The sequence below is a fragment of the Paramormyrops kingsleyae genome, chromosome 24, assembly GCF_048594095.1.
Source record: "Paramormyrops kingsleyae isolate MSU_618 chromosome 24, PKINGS_0.4, whole genome shotgun sequence".
Lineage (NCBI taxonomy): Eukaryota > Metazoa > Chordata > Actinopteri > Osteoglossiformes > Mormyridae > Paramormyrops > Paramormyrops kingsleyae.
Genome location: NC_132820.1, coordinates 3,468,906 through 3,478,953, shown reverse-complemented (window position 1 = coordinate 3,478,953; position 10,048 = coordinate 3,468,906).

The window sequence follows — 10,048 nt, the reverse complement described above, 5'->3', positions numbered from 1 at the left end:
GGCAGGACTCTCTATCTACAGCTATCCTTCTAACCCTCTGGACACTCGATTACCCACTGAGCTTGTTATCTAGGGTTTTCGAGATCCCTCTGCCAGATGGCATATGGCCTGGAAGACACACACACACACACACACAGAATAACAGCACGCATCGAAGCTATCATGCCTTTTCACACACACTCCTTCAACTCCAAGGCTTTTCATCCTCCTAGAGATAGTCTCTCAATTTCTAATAGAATTTTTGGCAGTCAGTGTGGCTCCATTATTTTCCACACCACAACAAGATCAAGTTTTGTATGCTACAAAACCAGACATGTGTTCGTTTTAAATATATAAATATATATATAAATGTGTGTATGTGTGTGTGTGTGTATATATATTTTTTTGGCATAAAGTAGAAAAACTATGAGCAGGATGGCGGCTCAGTGGTTAGCACAGAAACCTCATATGTCCAGGATTCGGGTTCGATTCGCACCCCTAGCTCTGCATGTCTGGAGTTCGCACTGGTCCAAAAACATGCGGTTAGGTAACAGGTCTCTCTAAATTGCCCATAATCCGTGAGAGTGTGTGCGCGGGTGCGTACACCCGGCGATGGACTGGAATCCAGTCCAGGGTGCCTGCTGGCTCATGTGCCATGCTTCCTGGGACACGTTCCAGCATTATAGTGGCCTTATAGCGAATACTCACCGAGAAGATTAATGGATAGAGAACTAGCATTTTTCATATATCAGACCTTTTTAACCTATGGGTGACATGCTCTGATAGTAACACGGGGAAAGAATTTAATAATAGAACACAGACCCTCGCACGGAATGTTCCGGCCATTAATCGCATATCTCTGATGGGAACGGACATTAATTCTAAAACCAGGCTGAAACAATATTACGATACTTATTATTGCTCTAATAATGCAATCCATGTATTAGGGGTATTTATTTGTGCAGAAACTTTTATAAAAAGCACGTTGTTGTGTCTTTCATTACTAACAGGATAAGGCAAAACTGAATTGACATACAGCTTTTTCTTACTAAATTAGAAAGCGAAAATTCTGACTAAATTATGAATGTCCAATAAAAGACTACGCAGCCTATAAAAGACTACAAATTGCCGAATGTTTTGCAGAATACATTTACTTTCAAAATCAGACATTCCTTAATTAATGTGTCAATTACATACATTTTAATGTCCCTTTCATTTCCTAAAAATGTAACTACATTCAAAATCACACATGTTTTTTTTTGTTTTTTTTGCACAATTATGGTGCACTATGTAGGATAAAAAAGCAGGACATAGCTTATATATTTAAATAAACAAGGTTAATCAACTGAATTTACCACACGCACAAATACATACACACATACATCTTTCCAGGTTTGTTTCTAACATTGATGTAATAGAAAGAGTGTTAAGCATGCAGGGTTAAGTATTACCCTGGATAAATGACAGCAGGTATGTGGAAGGTCTAAGCAATATAAAGCAGAGTGTACATCAAGGAGACCATAAAGGTAGGAGAAAACCTTAGGGAGACTAGAGAAACTGATGGACTGTTGAGTAGGAGATGGGAAATATGAGATGTCAGGAAAACTGACTAGAAAGAGCAGGGTCACAGCTGGAAGCCGGAGTGGAAACTTCCGGTCAGTGAGCTCGCAAACCTTTGCCAGGGACAGATCCTTCAGCTACATCTGAGAAGGACGTCTGCTGTGATCTTTCTACAGGGAAAGCATCGACGTAAATGCAGCATCACCTAGTATTTTTTTCAGCAGACTGCAGCAAGGTAAATTCCACCTCGCCTTTCTCGCATTTCTGACGTTATCTCATTAAAAGGAAGCGTTTCGGCCAGGCCTGACCGCAGCAGACGCAGGAACGGCTGCACTTCGGCAACGCGGCAACAACGGCGGCTTCCGGCGAGAGCAACGCCACCGCGCTGCTTGCTATCTCACCCACAATCTGAACAGGTAGCTGTTTAAGTGCCTTAAAGCTGTGACATTTCCTTTGGATGACGGAAAAAAAGAAATCGGGAGCAAGTAATATATGTGAGAGTGTGGCTTTCTTACGAGCACATTCCCGGAGTCGCTTTAAAACTGTCATCAGACATCACGCTTTGTCCCACGCCTGGAAGGCAACAGTGCGCAGCTTAAATTCAGCTGAGATTCATCAGGCGCTCTATAGACACTTTTCTGGTGAATCTGGGCCCAGAGTTAGCGTTACTGTAAGAACACGCGTCTGGCAGCGCCCAGCCCTGTCCCGTGTAAACCTGACCATACATGTATCCGGTTTTTCATCACGGTAATTCTTAGACGGGCGGTTCTCGACTGACGCGAGCGAACAGTTCCAAAAACCCTTACGCAAGTCGGATTTCGCGTAAGTCGGATTTACCTTCCCATGCCATTCAAGACGTCTTATAGCAAAAAAAAAAAAAAAACACATATGCAAATAATATACTAGTAATACATGCTCAAGGACGCATGTCCAAAAAATGAAAAGTGTTAATTTACTTACAGGCCAGTAGCGGAGCCGGAAATAATAGCGTGGGTGAGCCGGCAGAAAATCTGGTGGACCAGTCCCTTAACAATTTCTTGGCAACAAAATCACACTACAGATTCAACTACATATTTTTAAGTAGTTTTCAAATGACCCATAGCATTACTAAGAGCAAATGAACAGAGAGAAAGAAAAATCTATTTATGTAGGCTACTTACAGACTTGTCGCCTTTTTGCATTAGCGCTTCCGTTAAACGCGGCGTATCCATCTATATTTTTTGTAAACCCGGACCTAATTAAATTGATTTCATGTAAGCTGAGCGCTGCCTGTATTTGAGATTTTAAAAAGGCAGCAATTATTGTTTAAAAAAAAGTATGTTTGCCTGCTATTGTTAATAAATGAGACAGGAATAAACTTCAGCACCTCAAAACAGACCACAGCAGTAAAACGAAACCTTTCATACAAAAAAAACAACAGTATATGTAATATATGCAGGTATCACTGTTCACAGAGATTCACACATAGCTCTCCATAATGGATTTTGCTCCAATTACCCTTTACATGGAAACTTAAAGCGTCTTTTCAAGAAAAGAAAAGACAGTTAATCGAAGCAGACACGGTACAGGCAGACGAGGAGAGAAAGGTTGGTCATCTTTTTAAATTACATTAAATGTCGTGGAGTGATAAAAATCTGTTTAGATTAATGAAGGAATGGACCCCAATAGAGGCTAAATGAAAGATCTCTGCCTTCCTTCAAATCACGTTCCAGCAAAGATGTTCGTCTCTTACCGAAACCGCCACAGAGGAGGAAAGGGGCAGATCAGCCCTGGGTTCAAAGGTGCTCATATTGGGTGTTATTATTAGGCAAATAATGAACAAATATTGCCATCTCCCGTTTCTCTATTAAACAGAATGTCCAGGCATGGATACGGTTACCGCTGGTTACAGTATTGACAGCTTGAAGCAAATTGGCTTTTCTTTCAGACTTTCGGGCAGATGGGCTGACAGGGCACCGGCGCGAGCGTGACTTCGGTAACAAGCCGCGTGGCTGTCTGCGCGCTGCTCGCGCGCGCGAGGGGCCGAGACACCGCGCGCGCGACAGAACCTCGTGGAATCGCTGGGAATGTCACATGACGCAGCGCAAGCCACCGCTCTGCTGCTAATGATATACCTTGTCGGGGGGCCCATTGACCAACAAGTATCTCAGCCTCCAGTAAAATCCAGCTTTGAACAGAAGCATCTGACTGGCAAGGTAATAGTACTAATTACAGGTAAAATTCAAAGCTTATCAACGTCATCTCCAAAAAGACACATGCGACTCTCCAGGGTTACTTATCTAATTACATATTTACATTCCATGTACTTAATCTGTATCCAGTGTGTACTGATGTACTGAGTATGGTATTAACAGAGAGGAGGTCCAGCCTTTTATAAGACCCATAATGTTAGTCTATAAGACTCACAAATCTGATCAACAGACTAAACAAGGCATTCAGACTGTCAAGCCCTAAATACACCAGGGTTGAAATACCGTAATACCATACCATAGATTCCTAAATGATAATAAGAAAAGAATCACGAAGAACTACATACTGCAGCCACATAAGTGTTTGTTGTCTGAAAGGTTTTCCAGGTTAAACACACTTCAGATTTATAAGCAATAACAGCTCATTAAGCAAATCCACATCCTCATATTCATGTTTTGCTGAAAACATACCCAAAACCCTCCTTGAAGGTGATGCCCTGACTTAGTTTTCATGCCGCATGGTTCCTGAAAATCAGCTATGTCTGATCGCCGCCTGATCATCTTCGAAATGAAAGCGAAACACTTCCAATAGAAAATGGAATCACTGTGTAAATCGCAGGTCTCAGACTTATCGAGGAACATCGCCACCTTTCATTTAAAACTTGATCAGCACCTTTTTCCAGATGACAGCCAAGCTCGTCTTCCCCCTTCATGTCAAAGTGCTACCCGTCAGTGTTAATTTCAGTCTCTCCTTGTCTCCCCTTCTTTGCAATTATTCATAGATCTTCGCTGGATTCACTCGGCGTGCTAAAATATCCCCGCTTCCCTAAGATTGCACAGGGCCACACGGAAGACGAGAGGTTTCACAGAGACGTAGCGGGCGGAGGAGTCAGGGGCGAAAGGAACTGGGGGGTTAAAAAAGCTTCGGTTTCAGAATCCAGTTCACTTCTGATGAATAAATGAATCCCATTACTCTGGATGAGGGGCAGGAGGGTTCAGCAGCGGGAAGCCAGGCCTGTCAAAAATGGATGCACGTCAACTCAAGGAGGGCTGGTAAGAGTGAGCTTAATGGGCAGAGGCAGGGGTTGCTGTGCATGGCGGACCTGCTGCGGGTGGCCTGTGCTGCGGGTGCCCTGTGCTGTGGAGATGCCCTAATGGACGAGGGAACAGAGGGGCCTCTCAGACCGAATCGGGAAAAGCATGCAACAAAATCTCAACGATATTTACCATAGTGGCAGACTGTTGGCACCGTTTTTAATTTTCTTTCTAAGTTTAATTAGTTTTTTCTTTAGATATTGACATTTTATTTATATAGCAGAAGCTGTTATTCAAGGTGACAGATTTTTCTTTTTTTGTGAAAACAGGGTCAATTGGAGCAATTGGGCTTTAGGGCCTTGTTCAGAGGGACCAATGGTGAAATCACTCTGCCGACCGGGGATTTGAATCGATAACCTTCAGATCGCAGGCGGAGCCTGAGTCAATGCACTGAGTCATATATGATTATGGGAGTATGTGTTGAATTTATTGCTGCCTAAACTATCATTCATTGTATTTATCTCTTCTGCAATACTGGGCACAGAAATTTACCCTCATAGGGATTGCCGAATTTCTGTCTTACCAAAAGTGTCACCGGATGTGCATGGGTTCGAAGGCCGTGCTTTAATTACACTGTATGTAGTTCTGCTCTTCACTAATAGTGGCACATGCATGTTGCACTATTAAACATCTGATATTTTTTAAATAGTTTCTCTATGGAAAATATCTGGCAAGGACACTAGAACATTTTGTATTTTTAAAAACAGACTGGGAAATGTGTTGAACCAATAAATTTTAGACAAACAGGGTCTCTCCAAAAACACCAGCAAAATTCATGAGATGACTAGTGGCTGCTTTGAGTGGAAACCTTGCTTAATGTTTACATGTGTAAGAAAACACTGAGCCAATGCACGCTAGCCTGTCAGTCTGAAACTGCCCTTCTGTTTATGAAAGGTCACTGGCATGAGATGCAAAGACCAGAGGGTCTGCAAAAACAACTGCGTATTTAGAAGTACAATATACCAATACTTATATCATGCAGCATTGCAGGGATGAAACAAGCATGGCTTTACACACCAGAAGATGATCATCCATCCATCCACTTTCTGAAACCCCTCATCCTCTTCAGGGTCACAGGGGGTCTGAAGCCTATGGGCACAAGGCAGGGAACAGCCCAGGATGGGGCACCAACCCATCACAGGGCGCGATCTCACACACACTGGCATCTATGGCGCAATTTGGTAACTCCAGTTAACCTCAGCATGTATTTGGTTTGTGGGGGTAAACCAGAGCACCAGGAGGAAAACCCACCATGACGCGGGGAGAACATGCAACTCCACACACATGGAGTTGTGGCGGAGACTAGAATCCTGGTCTCAGAGGTGTGAGGGAACAGCGTGTTGAACAGAGACAAAGCTGTATATATAAAAATGCATGGACCAATACACCTGTACCTATTAAAAGATAAATATAAAAAATGTAACATTTAGCAGATAAGTTACAATTAAATTATACTAGTCGCGGCTCGGAGAGTGGCATTCCAGTATAAATCCTGCTCCGTGCACTGTGCTTCATGGAATAGGCTCCAGAGTTTCCACAATCCTGGATAAGAGGTGCAAATGGATGGATGGATGGATGGATGGATAGATGAGGTTAGTGTATTGCACATTTAAACAACGCTAAATGCTTTGTTGCAATTTTAAGGTAAAAAGGAGACTTCAGATGTATTGGTGCACTGACAGTGCATGGAGTTTAATACTAAAAGGTAAAATTGAATCATAAATGAATATTTCTGTTTTCACTATACTTTGTTGGGGGGGAAAGGGGCACTCAACATAATTAAAACATCTATTAAGAAGATAATAATTAACCTGGAATATACATAATACTGTCAAAATGATCAGCATAAAACATTTATCCTCCAGTAATGCACAGCTGATTACAGAAGTAAAAATGCATAACTTTCACTACAAATAATACATCGGGTTACTAATGAAGCCTATTCCCACACAATTTCGAGATACAAGTGAAATAAAGTCAGGAAGCGACGATGACGGCTGGACTGCATTGCCGTAAGTGAATGACTCCCTCAAAGGGCCGTGCGGCGTGGCGACAGTAACACTGACTTGTGGCGGACGCTCCTTCACAGCTTCTCTCTTTTCATGGCGGTGTCAATGACGGGGAAATGGCCCAATTCGGGGACCAGCCGGGATTAAAAGGACACAGAGTGTAAATCAAGCCGGAGGGGAAATGTGTAGTTTCAGTTACAAATAAGGTATATGATTTCAAAAGTTAGGTCTGTGAAACGATTATATTTTTTCAATATATTTAGACTTGACCAAGATGCTAGACTGACCTAAACCCTTCAAGAGATACGTGCTTGATATGCTTATAAATCAAGAACACATATATTCTATATTTATTCAGATACGAACGTTAAGCCAAATATCAAACAATATATCATGACACTGTGGTTGTAAACAAATCCATTGTAAATGGGAGACGGACGCGGATTGAGCTTCGCTGCCCTTAGGCGAGGTTTTGGATATGCTGTTCATGCAGTGCCACCTATCGGCCAGACAGCGGGCTTACATTCAGCAGAAATACCTTCCTCGCTGCAACCGATTAAAAAAGTATTTATACGTAAAAGCCTACCCAATACCTTTTCCTTTTTATCGCAAACGCATTTTCATAAAACTGGCGTAACTTCAAGCAGAACGAAGTAAATCGTTCAACTGAGATTTTGTGAGCTCGTATATAGTGCACGGACACATTAATTAGGCCTACATATGTGCATTACATGTGTAAACCTATGTAAGTTTACATGACCACTGCAACATTTCACTGCATTTGCAGTACACTAGCAATTTACAGTCTATATGGAGTTCTAACCAAATCTGATTTCCATCAACTGTTTCGTGTATGTAAACAAAGCATTTAAAATACTTCAGGTCTTTGCATTTTGTGACTGTTCTAGATAAGCATGCCTGTAAATTAAAGCATATTACATACATAACGTTGGAGACCTGCACTGGGGAACAGCGTAGTTTTCTGCGACTTCCATTCCTCCGGCCGCTTTTATTTCTCTCGCACAATAATCTTTTGGCAATTAACGTTGCGGCATCTCCACCACCTTTACTTTTAACAACGAAATACCGACAAATCTCTTCAGTGAGGACGAGTCAGTGAAACGACTACAGCACAACTTGACTGAAACAGATATAGAATTTATTTTCAACCATAAGTAGGAAAAATACATAGGTGTAAAGGAAACAAGCAGACCCTGTTAAAAACAAACTAATCGAAAAGGTAACCAAGACATAAGGACAACAGTAAAATTGAAAAATCCTTGTTTACCATTAGGCATTTTTAATAGTTCCTAGTAATGATTTAAAAACAGCTGCCTATGTCTATATTAACATTCGTAAAACATTGTGCAAGTGTTTTGCTGGTATTTAATGAATGGTAAACAAGAGTTGGTCCAGTGCATTCACATATGACAGTCAATATATTTATATATATATATATTTATATATATTTATACACACGCATACGGGCAGCTACAGTCCTGTTTGCTGCACAACTACTACATGAAAGTTATAACCAAGCGGATGAGGAAATGGGACAGAAGATGAGTTCAGCGGAAACTGCTGTAAGATAGTAGGGTCTAAAAAACGTCGTTTTCAACTTTAGCTTCTTCCAAAATTGACATCATATTACCAGACCGCAATGACCCTTAAAGATTACAATAACCCAATACCAACAAGGAGATCCGCATTGTTTTCCCCCACTGACATTAAAACGGCAGAATATTTTTCCCGCTATTACTTTTAAGCAGCAGCTAGAAACCTGAACACGCACGTAACACGGATGCAACTGGCCAATGAGCGACGAGCAAAAGTAGGATGGGGGCGGGGCTACCCAAACAAAATAGTCGAGCCTTAAAACAGCCTCACTGATGATCAGAGTGCAAATACAGACTAGGAAAGTACCACAAATATAAAACATCGAGTTCAGAGGGGAAGGTAGTCTTATGTGTACGTGCAAGCGGTTGATCGTAACTAGAATGTCCACCATGACTGACTTGCCCTTTGCACCTACAGCCATAGCTGGAGACCTACAAGATTGGATTTGTTTGGGGGTGGGGCGAAAGCATGGACCGACACACCTCAGAAGTGACAGGAGACCCAAATTCCAATGCAGCCATTACAAGCTGTGCTTTCAAAAAAAAAAAACGTCACATCACTTTACAAGGGATCCATTCACTAAAGCGTTTACCAAAACAGTGAAAGCGGCTCTGTGCCTATGCTACATGGGGGAGGGCGGGGGCAGTACAGTCTAATGCCTTCAGATTGACAAGCGGAGATGACATTTCCTATGTGGTGGCAATCACTCATGTGTCCGACTGCATTTTCAATGGTAACATGGAAACAAGGACTCCGATTCTCAGATAAGAAACCATAAACCCATAATTCATTGCATTTATGAAACTTTTATAAAAGAATTTGGTCTGTGCATCATGGAAAACGATGGGTTAAAGAAAAGATGAAATCATTCAACCACAGGATAATCATGATATACACACTGAACAACAAGATTCATTTCAAAGAAAGAAAATGAGATACAACGTTTATTCACACTTTACAAAAACAAAAAAAAAGGCTGTTTTAATCAACTACAATAGTCAGCAATTCAATATAATCAACTGGACACTTTGTTCAACAGAAACAAGTGAAAAGGAAATTTTAAATAGATAAGAGCAGGCTCTGGGTAAAGAGGACATCTCAGACCTATCACTTCACTGTATCTCTTCCTTTGGAAAGTTAAAATCTATTAAATTAAAATTGGTTTGTACAACAGCACATATTTAAAAGCTGTAATAGTCGATTTTAGGTAGTAGCTGCACTCGTTACCAGCTTTAAGTGCTTGTCAATCAATTTCCAATTAAAAACCTTGGGAATTATTTCCCCTTTTTCCAACGACATGGCCAATTGTACCAGAACTCAGTGGTATTGGAAATCGACAAGCTAGGCTGTGCTCTTTTCTTAAAGCCCACAAAAAAAAAAACAAACAACAAAAAGCTAAGTTACAGTAACAGATTAGCTTACATCTTGGCTTCATAACAGTATGCAACAGATGGCACTGTAGGCAGGAAGAGAAAATAAAATATATACCCATGGTCTAGCGCTTGGGAAAGACCTAAAACAAAGATGAGAGAACTGCCTGAGTTAAGGAAGAGGAAGTGGCCCTATACAGCTAAACTGGTTATTAATGAGACCAAGGAA